Raw genomic sequence first — 14,822 nt, forward strand, 5'->3', positions numbered from 1 at the left:
CTAGCCATCCCGGACTCCTTGCTTGCAGCCCTGCAATAAATGCTGCACTTTCCTTCACCACGTCCCCGTGTCAGTAGGTTGGCTATACTGCATGGGCAAGCGGACCCAAGTGTGGTTCCATAACAGAAACAGTAGCCGTTGTTACAAATAATAATAAAAGAAGGCTGGATTTTCCTATTGTGCAGCCACAAGCTTCCAGTTGAAGATCTTAAAAAATAGCACTCAGTTTTCTTGCCAACAGAGCTTCAGGGTTACAAGAAGCTGTTGGAAGGATGAGCCCGTATGTAAATGAGGATGACAGGAGGGATTCTGTGAAGGGAGGGCAGTTGTTGAAGGCAGATGCCTCTGCTAACCGAAATAGAGGAAACGGCTTAGGAGCTGCGTACAGATTAGTCACAGGTTATCACTTGACTTAAATTCACGGACACATTTCAATGACAGGTCAGGGTGGTAGGAGCAGGAGGCAGAGATAAGAAGTGGGTCAATAAAGCCGCCCTTGTCTGTTCTTCCTCAAGCATTTCCTTCTCTGCAACGGTCTACTCACCATGCCACGGCCATCTACATGCTTGTAACTGTGATGGGTCATTGATTTTCACATTCAGTTTGATGCTTGCCTGGTGGTTTGTAATTTCGAAATGTATTCTACTCAGAAGGAAGCTACCAATGACTGTCAAACATAACAAATCTTGAACTCTACCCAGAAAACAACAGCCTCTAAAATTGATGACCTGATGGTCAAAGGCATTTTGTCTTCTGTTTCCAAAGCTCCAAGAAACATCAACTCTTTTAAAGGAAGAGTGGATATATCTTTCATTTTCCTAATCCACTGACAAACGTCAGTTCTTCTTGAAAACCTCTGTCTGCCTTTTCTAAAAGTCTTAGGAAGTACAAAATTTTTTTAATGTATCTATTACAAAATGATTACTCATCTGGGTTAGTACCTCACATTTGGTGGCTGGCTTACTGCACATCCAAATGGTCTGCTGTATCAATAACATAAAAAAATCAGTTGTTAGAATCAATATTTCAAAGAGTAAGTCAAAGCCAGTGGGCATCTAACAATCTACTTCCCCCCATTTTTCTATCGTTAACTAGTTGAGAGGCTCAGTAATTGGCCATTTCAAGATGATGCTGTCACCTGGGTTCACCAAACCTAGTCAGGAATAGCATTACATTGATTGATCTTTAGTTCAAGTTCATTCTAGTAAAAGCATCCCAAGAATACAAGTGACCTTTACAGATAGGCTAGGAAGAAACTGGTATGTTTCCTAGCTGAGGAAAAAGATACTAAAAATCCACAAAACTGGTACAAATCAATACTATTACTTTTGAGTAAATTAGAGGGTGGCCAATTCTATAAGAACACAAGCACAGTAGTCATAAAAGACGGAGTCAACTTATCAGTTAGGGTGAGCTAGATGGCTTATAGGTGAGAACCCATTTTTAACCAGCACCCATTGTAACAGAAACCACCATCTCATAAAAAGACTCCCAAGCTCCAAACAGTGTCCAATTATTTCAAGTCATCATCCATTCAAGAAAATTCCATTAAAGGGAAGAGTCTATGATACTCATCGGGTGTTTTATCAAAAACTATCAAGGGAAAAGAGGAATTGATTTGCAGAAGGGAGATTTTCAAAGACATTTTAGAAACATACCTATTACATGAGGTGAAATACACTTCATGCAGTTGCTGCTTAGGAAAGGATGACCCTCTTTTTCCCTTGAACTCTCTCTAGGTCACCTTCTCCTTTTGCTATGGGAGAGGAATCAGATGGGAGGAAAGGAGTAGTAACTGCCATGTTATCCTCAGTAAGTACCAGCTCACAGTTCCCTATAGCCTGGGCACCACAGTTACATTCTCTACCTCTCTGTACCTCCACTTATTCCACCTTAAGTGGACATCATAAAGAGTATGTAACTTCTGGTTTGTGGCAAGGATTACCCGTGTTAATGTATGCAAAGCCATTCAATAAACATTTACTATCATTATCATTACTTCCTAAACTGGAGTAGATAATGAGGTTGCCCCATGCAGTTCTAGCCTTATGATGAAGACAGAAAGTGTCATTTAGATAGTGAGACACTGGGGACAAGGGAGAGCTCGCCTCCAAAATATCAGCTTTGCTGGATGGCAGCAGGAGTCATTCAAGATTAACCTGGCTAGAGAGCATATCCCAATCCTCTGAACAAAGCAACGGACTCAGGGATACACACTCCATCTAAGTTCCTCCAGTGAGGTGCCAACCAGCAAGGTCAGAGGCTCCACCTGTCCTGCCCACTGCTGCATCTCCTACCACTTATTTGAGGAATGTTAAATGAATCTTGGGACTGAGGAAGAAAGAAGCACTCCCTTTCCATTGGGGTTGCTAAACTGGAATGTAAGTATTGAGCTACTGGTGGCCATCTTCTTCCCATGAAGGGAGAACCTGCTTGAAAATAAATCCAAACCAGAGGACAAAAGAGCCATATGAAAACGCTGTTGCAGCCATATTAGCACCTGGATACAGCTGTGCCTGAAGGAAAATTACTCTTGTACTTTTTAGTTACAAGTGACAATAAAATCAACCTCTTTCTCTCTCTGTTGCTCTTGTTATGACTGTTCTTTTAAAATCAGTTTGAGTAGGGTTTCTGAACTTGAAACTCAGAGTCCTAACTTTTACTGTCTCTGTGCTTGGGTCCACTCAAACACTGTGGATTAGATTGAACTGAGAAGCTAAGCAGAGTTCATAATCACAGTGGAGATGGGATAGGTGGTAGAAGAGGCAGGTGAGGTCTTTAGAGACCTGCTTCAGCTGGAGTCGCGAATGTCTACTTCCTCTGGTCTCAACGGGAGCCACAAAGAGAGGGAAGCTCACTCCCTACAGCTTCCGTCACAGAGTCCTAGTGGCCGGGATGCCTTCTAGATGGTCAAATCCTACTCCCAATTTTTACAGAGAAAGAAGGACCCCAAGTAACCTTGCCCAACTTTACCTGGCCAGACAGTCTTTGCACCACACAATTTTTATTCTAATCCCTGCAAGGTGGCCATATTTGGAAACACATAGGTCTGTTTCTAAATAACACCTTTTTGAAAACCTTTATTACTTTCTGTTTGTTTCTTAAGCCGAGGTGCTGCTTTTGAACTGGCCTCAGTCCCTTCCACTTTAGTGGGAGGAAAACCCCTCAGTGGAATTGCTAAAGCTGAGGACATCTTGCTTGCATTTTAATTCCTGTTTGGCAGAGTACCAGGAAGCAAGAGCCTCCTTTAATCAATTCCTGCAGTGGCCAAGCCAGACATATTTCATCTTCTGATTGGGCCCTTAGGGCTGAATTTACAAAGAATGCACCCTAAGCCATTAAGCCAATAAATGAACCTATTTTCAAAAGGACCATTTAAGTAGTTAGTTCAGTTTTACTCACAGGGAATTGGAAGGTGTGAAATCACTAGTTTAGGAATGGAGGAGAGGAGCCGCAGATCAGAGCTCCTCTGCCATCCGTACTGAGCTGTCGCAGCTCCAGCAGCCCCGAGAACAGTCACCCTGACCAGTCGCTCTGACCAGTAGCAACTGGAGACACAAAAAGACGCCCATGAGGCATCTGTCTCAATAGCAATGTATCTAAGTAGACGCTGAAGCTGAGGATCCTAGAGCTGCCATCACATGGAATTTCAATGGAAAGTGAGCGGTAGTTAATTTCTGCAAGAAAGATGAGAATTAAAAGGTCTGGTTCCACCCTGTTAATGTAAAAACAGATTACAGTCTTCTATTCTTCATGAGAAAATCCTTCTGACCTTACGCTTATTATAATTAAATCCATATTAATTATGATTCAATTAATAAACAGAACCCGATGTCCTGTCTTCTCTCTTGCACTGTTGGGAAAGTCAGGATCTCTTCACTGGGCTGTGTCTCGGCTCTCATTTCAAATCTGCCTCCTAAGGCTCTTGGGTGCCTGGAGTTTTCTTTCATGGATGCCCCCTTCCCCTACACAAGAGTCGTGTTTAATGTTCATATTTCTCACGCAGAAATCGTTCGCATTAATTTATACTTCTCACCAGTATTCTCCAAAATGTATTCCATAGAAACTAGTCTTACAGATGCCCTGAAAAAAAAGAGTGGGGATTCCATGGTCAAGTAACTTTGGGAAACGTTACATGCTACTCTCTCCCCTCCACGCCTGGCATAGCATGCCAATGACTCAGAGAAGTTTAGCAGAAAACAACAACAACAACAAAAAAGCCCCTGTTTAACTGAGTCTCACCCCGTGTTTCAAAAATCAACTTTGTCAATAGATATTTTCCTTCATGGACCTTTATTAAGAGTCCACAAAGATCACGGTCTGGAGACCCAGGTTTGGTTGGATCTAGATTCAGAGACAGATGCTAAAGCTTCCTTTATGCCCAGAGCTGAGGAAAAACAATTTAAAAGTGTATTAATGGTATGTCAGCATTTGTGCTTCAGGCCAGACTACTTTGGTTTAATTAAGACCGACTTGATTCAGAGGTGTGTCAGGATTGAAAATGACTGGCCTTCGTCGTTTCCTGGCCTAAAGTATAAGACCTTGGCCAAGACATTTGTAAGTGCGTATTTTGATTTACTAGAAAATACAGTTTTAGAAAATAGTGCTGGCAATACAAATAAGAATGCAGTTCATAAAAGTTCTTATCATTGATTTCATAGTTCCTCTCGGCAGGATCTGTGGTGGACTTCTTGGGAAGACGGAGTCTAACTGTGCCCCCCACCTTCCAGTTCAACCTGTATCCCCATCCTTATCCTCCACAGTCACCAGTCTGTGGTTTGGGTTTTGAGGGAGAAGCAAGGAGGCAACAGGCAAAAGATGGGAGGGCAAGAAAAGGAAGGCACTGAAGGAGAAGTGAGAACAATGCAGGAGTAGGTAGATGGGATTAAAGTGGCAGGTAATTAAATTAAACAATCAGTTAATTAATTAATTAATGATGCCAAGTAATACCTCACAGGGGGAAGGACTATATTTGGCTCCTTACGGTATTTTTGATGCTAAAAACTCAAGGTCTTTTCATAAATGTTATATATATATATATATATATATATATATATATATATACACACACACACACACATATACAATTTATTTTATTTTAAAATATCTTTTATGTCTAAAAGACGCCTGTCCCATTTGGGTGTGAATGTTAGTGTCCTCATTCGGTCCCTGAGATCACAAAGCTTACTCACTGAGTCAACAGTCCAAGGTTACAAAGGGAGCCGCCAGAAAGGGTGAGTCTCCCAAGTCCTCCTTCTGACCCGATATGCTAAATTCTATTGTTACATGCAAAATAAAGTTACACATGTGGCTTTAAAGTGCATTCTTACTTATGAGTGTGTGAAGTACTTGATGTGTATCTGTTTCCAATATGCCTTCCCTTTCTCCTGCTTCTCATTCTCCACCCCACACTCTTAAGCGATCATGTGTTTCTGAAAGAAGTAACAGGTTCGTATCTGTACGATACCTTCAATGTCTGTGGGCATTTTATGTAACAGCAAAAACCCTCATACAGAGCAGAGGAAATTCAATCTACGACTTGTTGTTCTGTCTACAAATGTCAAACAACCGAACACCTGGCTTGACTGATTTTCTAGACTGTGCTGATTGAGAGGACTGGCGGTTTCTATGTAATCAACGAGCCACCTAGTCCTTCTCTTTCCTAAATGTAGCTTTGTGTTCAGCACCAAACTCTATTTTCATGGACTAGGACGTCCATGTTTGAAAATATTCCCCACTCAGAATATGTTACTCCATTGTGGCAAGAGGCGTCTGTGTGTTTGGTAAACAGATCTGGGGGCTTGAGAGTCTCCGCACGACATCGTGGAAAAGACAAAGGTCAAACAGATGTGGCCTCTGCCTTAAGAACTGCAGAAAGAAGAAGATCCTGACGCGCAACTATCTTGAACAAGAGAACGATCATCAGAGGGCTTCGTGGAGACGTGGCATTTGACTTGAGCCTAGATGTATGCAAAGGATTTGAACCGGGTGAGAGGAAGGGAACAGTGTAAGCAAAATCAGAGAAGAGGCAACACCGTGGTCTGTTTGGCTGAAACGTGCGGCACATAAGACACCGTGTTTAGAAAGTTAGGTTGGGGCCCCGGCTCGAGGAGTCTTGCATGTTTGCCTTTGGAGGCTGAACCTCATGAGGTGCCCATGGAGGATTCCAAGTTCTCACACCTCTCTGAGGGGCATGGAGGAGAGTGGCTAAGCTGGGGTTGGGGGGGGGCGGCTCAAACCCCAGTGCCACTGCTTGCGGGGATGATTGCTTAACCTCTCAAAGTCTAAGTTGTTTCATCCGAAAAACTAAGGAAAACAATAGTCCCTTGCCCCTAGGGCTGAAGTGAGAATTAGGTGAGTTTACTCATTATGCACAAATACTTACTGAGCACCTATATACCATGTGCCAGACACTCTTCTAAGTGCTGGTGATACCACTGTGACAAAGAGAGACAAAGCCCCTCAGGGACTTACATTCTAAGGGGGGAAAACAGACAGTACACCAGATAAATTAAGCATGTAAATCATGTTAAGTGCTATGAAAAAAATCAATCAATCAAGAAAGGAAGATTTGAGTAACAGATTGGTAAGATGTCCAGAGAAGACTTCATTGAGAAGGTCACTTTTGAGTACAGACCAGAAGGAAGTAGGTCTGTAGCCAGAGATATCTGTTGTCAAAACATTCTAGGTGTGGGGGGTAGGGAGCATATGCAAAGGTCCTGAGGCAAAAGTGTGCCTGAGATGTCTGAGGAAAAATGAGGTGGTCCAGTATGTCCAGAGCAGAGTGAGGGATGAGTTCATGTAGGTTACAGTAGGGTAGGTAGGAGCCTGGGTGGGAGAACCATGCAGGGCCTTTGAAGTTCATAAGAAGGACTCTGGCTTTTATTCTTTTGTTCTAATGGAAAGCTTTTGAAAAGTTTCATAAGCAGGTGACACAATCTTATGATTTAAATGATCCTTTGGCTACTGGATAATGCATATAAAGTGGTTAGACAGGTCTTGGATAGGGGATGGCCTCAATAAATGTTAGCTTTATTCTTATTATTTTTCTTAGTTCTGGTGTTATAGGGTCTAGGGAATACCAGGATCCACGGGACAAATCCTTTTCTCGGCCCTATTTTATGAGAAGGGCTGGCATGACTGGCAAATGGGTTGCCCACATCAGTAACAGAATCCGACACACCTGGTTGCTGGGCACGCCTTCCTTGGTGATGGTAGTCCCTGGATTTGCAGGGCGAGGTGATCATACGTGTAAATATCAGGCTATTGTCAAGCTGCCATGTGCAGACCCAGTTAAAGTGTGTAGGTGGGAATTGGCCAGGAGAACACTTCTAGAAGTGCCAGAAGCTCTAGGATGCTGCACTGGGTTATTCCTAAGCCAGCTGATGGCAGCCTGCCATCACCAAGTAACCATCACCAAGCAGCCACCAACAGCTGAAAGCCCAAGAGTTACCTAGGGGTTGGGAGGGGGCAGCCTCTAGGATATGCTGGGAGCCTATTTTTCCTCCCTGTTCCCAGAAACTAATGATCGTATAATGAGTTAATAATAATAGCAACTTTAAGGTACGTCCTGTCCACCAAGACAGTCACTTCCATACACAGCCAAGTGTGTAAACTGGAAGTGTAAATTGGTAAAACTTTTCTGAAAGGTAATTTGGGTAATAGGTATCAAAAGTCTTCACAAAATTCATACCCCTTTCCCCAGCAATTGCAAGTACAGACAGAAATGTAGTGAAGTGATCTACGCATGTAAAAAGTAACCTAAAATATCTACCCTGGTTCTCCGTCACTTAAAAGAAAAGGGCTGGATTTTGTGTTTTTCAAGACGGTTTCAAATGCTTATTCATCATGAATATAACATTCAGTGTAGTCAAGTAGCCAATGAGTGGTATGAGCAGGAAAGAGATGTGGCTCTGGGATGGGGTCACCAGAGAAGCCATCATGGGCAGGGAGGATCTGAGCTGGGGCTTGCAGATAAGTGCCCAGCCGCTAAATCAACAGCTGTCCTCTCACTTGCTTGCAAGGCTCCTGGCCTGCCTTTTCCAGGCGAGTCCCACGTCTTTCTTTTCCTCTCGTTCCATAATTAGAGTTGCTGGGTCACATTTGGGAAACCAGGTTTAGGGAATGAAAGCCTTTTTCCTATATGAGCATCCTACACAATGTTAACAGATGTTAAAGGACACAATAGATGCTACTGGAAAGAATTCCACAGGCAATTACTTGGGGTCATGGGGTTGAAGTTATGCAAGCATCACGGCTGCAGAGCATCTCAGAACTTTTATTATGCACCAAGAAACTCCTAGAATGAGGCATCGTGGGCCTCCTGTGTTCCAGACGTATTTGACTACAGAGTTCTTTCCTGGCACCCATTAACATTCTGCAAACCACGTGTCCTGAGGAATGCAATGTTAGAAACTTCTAGATGAGCCAGAATATTGGACCTTGCCAAAGTAGAGAAAAACCTCTCCAGACCATCCTTTGTTACTACGATTTCAGGAATTAGTGCCCTTTCATCAGCTCTGGTCAGAGAGGATTCATTGGTCAGTGAAGAACCCAAACTTACAAAGAACTCTGATGGTACAGGGAACCAACAGCTACGAAGAGCCCTCCCACTCGAGATCTTAAACCCTGTCTATAAACAATACATGTGCCAGTTGCCAGAAGACTTACATATTTAGATGACAAGCCTTCTGTGCTGTCAGTCAAGAGAAGCCTGGAGAATTCTCAAGAGAGTTTTAAAAAAAAATGCCCAGGCAGAGGCACACCTGGAACAAAATCCCACATTCTATTCTCACCCTGAACGTTGTCTTGAGGCAAAGGGCCACATAGCTAAGAGGACTGCAGGGTTCACCTTGTATTGTCAACAGTAAATATGTCAATCACAACGAGAGAGTGCCTGACAGACTGTGATGCACATTTGCATCAAGTCCAAAATACCTGCCTACAGCTCGCCTTTGGATTAGTGTCAGTCTCAGGGACCACAAAGAGAAGCCTCTCCCAATTACGTAGTCCCTCTCCCTTGATTTCACATCTTGGGGATAGTGCATGTGGCAGTCATGACATTGGAAACTTGAGCCTCGGGTTCGGCTTCCCATATCAGAGCATCGCATGGCAGGACACTCCACCCAAGAAGAATGACAAGACACAATGAGAAAAGCGTTAAGTCAGCCCAGCCAGCCCCTTCCCCAACTGTGAACAAGCAAGGCTGCACGGACAGGCCCTGCCTGCTGACACACCATCAGATTTCCGCAGAGTTAGTACCCATGAGCCTTGCTGACTACCCAAGGCCAACTGAGAGGATCTGAATTTGCAGCTAGGGTGACAGCAGTCTTTCAAGTAAAACTTAAACTTCCATAAGAAGGTAAGCCCAGTCGACACTGTCAGGTACACAGTAAGTTCTCAACACATTGTTAGTCATTATCACAACTCAGTGGAGAATGTATATTTTTTTCCCATTCGAAAGACTGTAAAGTCAGGACCCCTGATACTTTCTCCAAAACAGAAATTCTATTTCTGAGCCAAGAGTCAAATGGAGGATTTTTCTTTACAAATATTTTCTCTGCTTCTCTGCTTCTCCCTCTTCCCCCAAGTACAATCTTCACAAACAGATATGATTCTCATGGATTTATGAATATGGCCAAACTCATCAAAATATATACATTAAAAATGTGAAGTTTTTTGCATATCAATAAAAAATAAAATAAAATAAAATCTGACTCATCTCTCATACAAAAATGATTCTCTGTGGACAAAACAACTATGCTGGCTTATTCCCTTTTCTGTCCAAAATGCATTTATAAACCATATGAAGTAGATAAGAAAGGGTTATACATATGGAAAGTTTCATGCTATTGCTGCATTTGGCCTTCCTGGTCCTTTGATTCCTGTCAACCTTTTACAAAGAGTCATTTCAAGGACTTTCATACGCATCTCCCATGAAGTATTTGCTTCAGTTCAGTAGGGTTTTCTTGGGGGTTCGTTTCCAGAAAGCTAGTTCATTCCATCCCAAAGAAAAAGTCCATCCCATTAAGATAAAGGGATACAGTAAACAGAAGTCAGCCATGGCCAGAGGGGCTTGGTCATTCAGGGTGGGATCTGACAGCGAAGCCTTGTCCCTGGGGCAAGTGGAGACTGAAGAGACAGCCTCTGTGCCAAGGAGGACCCCAGAGAAGGCTGGAAAATAAATGCTGTGTCATGGGGATCGAGCCCAGCATCACAAAGAGAACCAGAAGAAAATGAGGAGGCACATGGAATCCAAAACAGGGAGACAAGGCTAAGTCATATAAGGTAACGCACGGCCAGTGCAGTGGCTGGAGAGTTGGAAGGCTCGGCGAGGTCAATGCTGAAGGAGCAAGAAACAGCACAGGCAAAAGGAGAGTGCAAATCTGTCTCAGGACAGATTATGAGAGCAAAACCTGTGGAAGTGGGAAGTATTCTGTAACACTTCTCCACAATGTGGAGAAAAGAGAAAAGCCACTCAAGATCAAGACGTCACAGAAACTGGGCTGAAACCCTGACCTCGAAAGGAGAGACTGGCCGCCCAAATCAGGATTACACTCAGGTCCTGAGTTTGCAACCAGTCATAATGCTTGACTTAACTATTTAGTAAGATGGGTAACGTTTAATTTATAGCATACAATCCGTTATTCACAAAGAGAGAACTCTTATTTGAGAGTAGGTTTTCAGTCCCTTTTGGAAATTTCCAGCTCAAGAGACTGAAACAGGGCAAATGAGCGTGAGCTCTGCCCACTTGTGGAGGCTGGAACATGGTCCACAAATGAGGCCACCTGGGGCCTCTCTGCACTTCTTAGCCAGATGGCTTCGAAAAGTCACTTTTATCTCTTAGTTCTCTGTGTTTTGAAATCTGAAATGCATAAACAATCATTAATCAAATGAGATAATGTATGTGAGTGCTTTGGAAATAGCTAATGAAGCAGAACCACATAAAGAATGGAGTGAGACTTTGCTGGGGAACTTTAAATTCTTATCCATTGTATGGATTAAACTGTGTCCCCTGCTCAAATTCATATGTTGAAGGCCCAACCCCGAAGGTGACTGTGTTTGGAGATGGGGCTGTTAGGAGGTAAATAAAGTTAAATGCTGCCGTAAGAGCAGGGTCCTAATCCAAAGGGATTGGTGGCCTTATAAAAACAGAAAGAGAATAATCTTTTTCTCTCCCTCTTCTTACAAGAAGGAGAATATATACATGCATTGAGGAAAAGCCATGGGAGGGCAGAGCAAGAAGTAACCTAGGGAGAGAGTCCTTATCAGAACCCAGACATGCTGGTACCCTGATCTTGGGCTTTCAGCCTCAGGCACTGTGAGAAAATAAACGTCCGTTGTTTAAGCCCCCCAGTCTATGGTATTTTATGTCAGCCTGAGCTAAGACATCCATGTATGGTAATACCATTATCCATGCTTCCATTTCTATTTTTCCAGTTGAGGTAGGGCATTCAGAAATGAAAGCTGGCAAAAACACGAGAAGAAAACTACTCTTGTCATAAAAATCCTCGGTGGGAACAAAACTGGATTTTTGAGAAGTGAGAGAGAAGATGAAATGCATAGAAAAAAAATTTTTTTAAAGAAAAGGTCTCCAGTGACACAGTGACCCCTGGATAGAACTCAGTGTAAGACTTCTAAGATGCAAAGTGAGGCTGGAAAGAAGGCAGGTGCCAGCGGGAAGAAACTGTGTGTAAAGCTACAGAGAACAACCTCTCTTGTACCAGTGCCAATTCAAGAAAAGTTAAGATTGATATGCTTTATATTTTCTCATTCAAAATAAAAATAACTGTTTTGAGACTCATGTTAAAAAAAACTATATTCCTAAATCTAAGACTATTTTACTGAGTATAAAATTATAAGTGAGAATATTGGTCAGCGTGTTTAACTCATTCTTTGAGAAATAGGCCAAGAGCTCTGAAACTACAGAAAATTTCTTATGATGGTAGTCTGCATTTTTCTTTTCTTAATTCTCCCCTCAAATTATAGGTTAACTTCATCTCCACATATACAATAGCATGAGACAACTATTGTTTTCATGCACCACTTTTGCTAGGAAAGATTCTGGTGGGCACATTATTATTATTTACTGAGGTAAAACATATGTAACATATAATTAAGCATTTTAAAGTGTATGATTTGACAATAAATGCTGGAGAGGGTGTGGAGAAAAAGGAACTCTCCTTCACTGTCGGTGGGAATGTAAATTGATACAGCCACTATGGAGAACACTATGGAGGTTCCTTAAAAACTAAAAATAGAACTACCATATGACCCAGCAATCCCTGGGCAATATACTGGGCATATATCCTGAGAAAACCATAATTCAAAAAGAGTCATGTACCCCAATGTTCACTGCAGCTCTATTTACAATAGCCAGGACATGGAAGCAACCTAAGTGTCCATCGACAGATGAATGGATAAAGAAGGTGTGGCACATATATACAATGGAATATTACTCAGCCATAAAAAGAAACGAAATTGAGTTATTTGTAGTGAGGTGGATGGACCTAGAGTCTGTCATACAGAGTGAAGTAAGTCAGAAAAACAAATACCATACGCTAACACATATATATGGAATCTAAAAAAAAAAAAAGGTTCTGATGAACCCAGGGGAAGGACAGGAATAAAGACGCAGATGTAGAGAATGGACTTGAGGACACGGGGAGGGGGAAGGGTAAGCTGGGACAAAGTGAGGAAGTGGCATGGACATATATACACTACCAAATGTAAAATAGATAGCTAGTGGGAAGCAGCCGCATAGCACAGGGAGATCAGCTCGGTGCTTTGTGACCACCTAGAGCGGTGGGATAGGGAGGGTGGGAAGGAGGGAGATGCAAGAGGGAGGGGATATGGGGATATACATATACGTATAGCTGATTCACTTTGTTATACAGGAGCAACTAACACAAAAATGTAATGCAATTATACTCCAATAAAGATGTTTAAAAAAATAAAATGTATGATTTGATAAATAAATAAATTTTTAAAAAATTATAAGGGCTTCCCTGATGGCACAGTGGTTAAGAGTCCGCCTGCCAATGCAGGGGACACAGGTTTGAACCCTGGTCCGGGAAGATCCCACATGCCTGTGCACCACAACTACTGAGCCTGCGCTCCAGAGCCCGTGAGCCACAACTACTGAGTCCACGCGCCACAACTACTGAAGCCCACATACCTAGAGCCAGTGCTCCGCAACAAAGAGCAGCCCCCGCTTGCCACAACTAGAGAAAGCCCACGCGCAGCAATGAAGATCCAACGCAGCCAAAAATAAATAAAAAAATAAAAAAATAAAGTGTATGATCTAATGGCATTTAGTATATTCACAATGTTGTGCAACCATCACCTCTGTTTCCAGAACCTTTTCAACACCCTCAAAGGAGACCCTATACCCATCAACAGATAGTCAGGTAGTCCCCAATCCTCCTTCCTCCGAGCCTCTGGGGCAAACACCAATCAGCTTTCTTTAATTAAGACAATTTTTTGGAGCAGTTTTAGGTTCACAGCAAAACTGCAGGAAAGGTATAGCAATTTCCCATCTATCCCCTGCTCCCACAGGTGCTTAGCTTCCTCCACTATCAACATCCCCCACCAGAGGGGTACCTTTGTTACAACTGGTGAACCTACATGGACACATCATCATCACCCAGAGTCCATAGTTTACAGGTCACTCTTGGTGTCACACATTCTATGGATTTGGACAAACATAATGACATGGATCCACCACTGTGGCATCATACAGAGTACCTGCACTGCCCTAAAAATCCCCTGTGCTCTACCTGTTCATCCCTCCCCCTGCTCCACCCCCTGGCCACCAATGATCTTTTTACTGTCTCCATAGTTTCGCCTTTTCCAGAATGTCACATAATTGGAATCATGGAGTAAACAGCCTTTTCAGATTGGCTTCTTTCATTGGTAATACCCATTTCAGTTTCTTCCATCTTTTCAGGGCTTGATAACTCATTTCTTTTTAGTGCTGAGTCATACGTCACTGTCTGGATGTACCATGTTTATTTATGCATTCACTGGGGAAGTATTTTAACTTCTCTATGGGTAGCTGACTCAGTGGCTTAAGAGGATAAGTGAAACATCACTTTGGAGGTCATTACCCACTTCCTCTCACCCTCTTTCTTATTAATCCATGATACTAATTCATTGGTTCATTCACTGATCCATTTTTTCAGTAAATACTTATTGTTCACATTAGTTCCACAGAACTACATGGAACTCGTAGTATAAAGGAGAAGGGAGATGACCAACAGCTAAATTATATAATTAATTTTGTTTAAATACTATTATGATAATGGCTACAAAAGAAATATCAATTATTCTGAGAGTGTAAAATGGGATAAGCTCATCTAGCCTAAGATGGCTCAGAAAAGTCTTTCCTGAAAACATACTGTTGTAGCCGGGAATGTGAGGTCTTAGAATGTGGTAGGAAGAAAGGAAAAGACAGAAGGGCATCCCAGGGAAAGGGCTCAGATGTGGGAAGGGACAGGGGAATGTGGGAAGCCAGGAAAAAAACACGAAAAAAACAATGTCTCCAGCGTATGGAAAACAACTGGGAGTTTGACACAGGAAAAACCTGGTGCTGGAGGCAAAGACCAGATAATTTACGACCTTGTGAGCTTTGGCAAGAAATTTACACCTTAAGAACAAAGGGACGCCACTAAGAGTTTTAAGCTGGGAGTAGGATAATCATGGGGTAATCTTCCCCGGCTTCCTATAGCATCTCCTATGCTATCAAAGCTTTTGCTCTTCAAAGCATCATAATCTTGGTTAGAGAAAAATGGAAAGTGTTGTCTGGCATTTGATGATGTCAC

This window comes from Delphinus delphis, chromosome 17, assembly GCF_949987515.2.
Source record: "Delphinus delphis chromosome 17, mDelDel1.2, whole genome shotgun sequence".
NCBI lineage: Eukaryota > Metazoa > Chordata > Mammalia > Artiodactyla > Delphinidae > Delphinus > Delphinus delphis.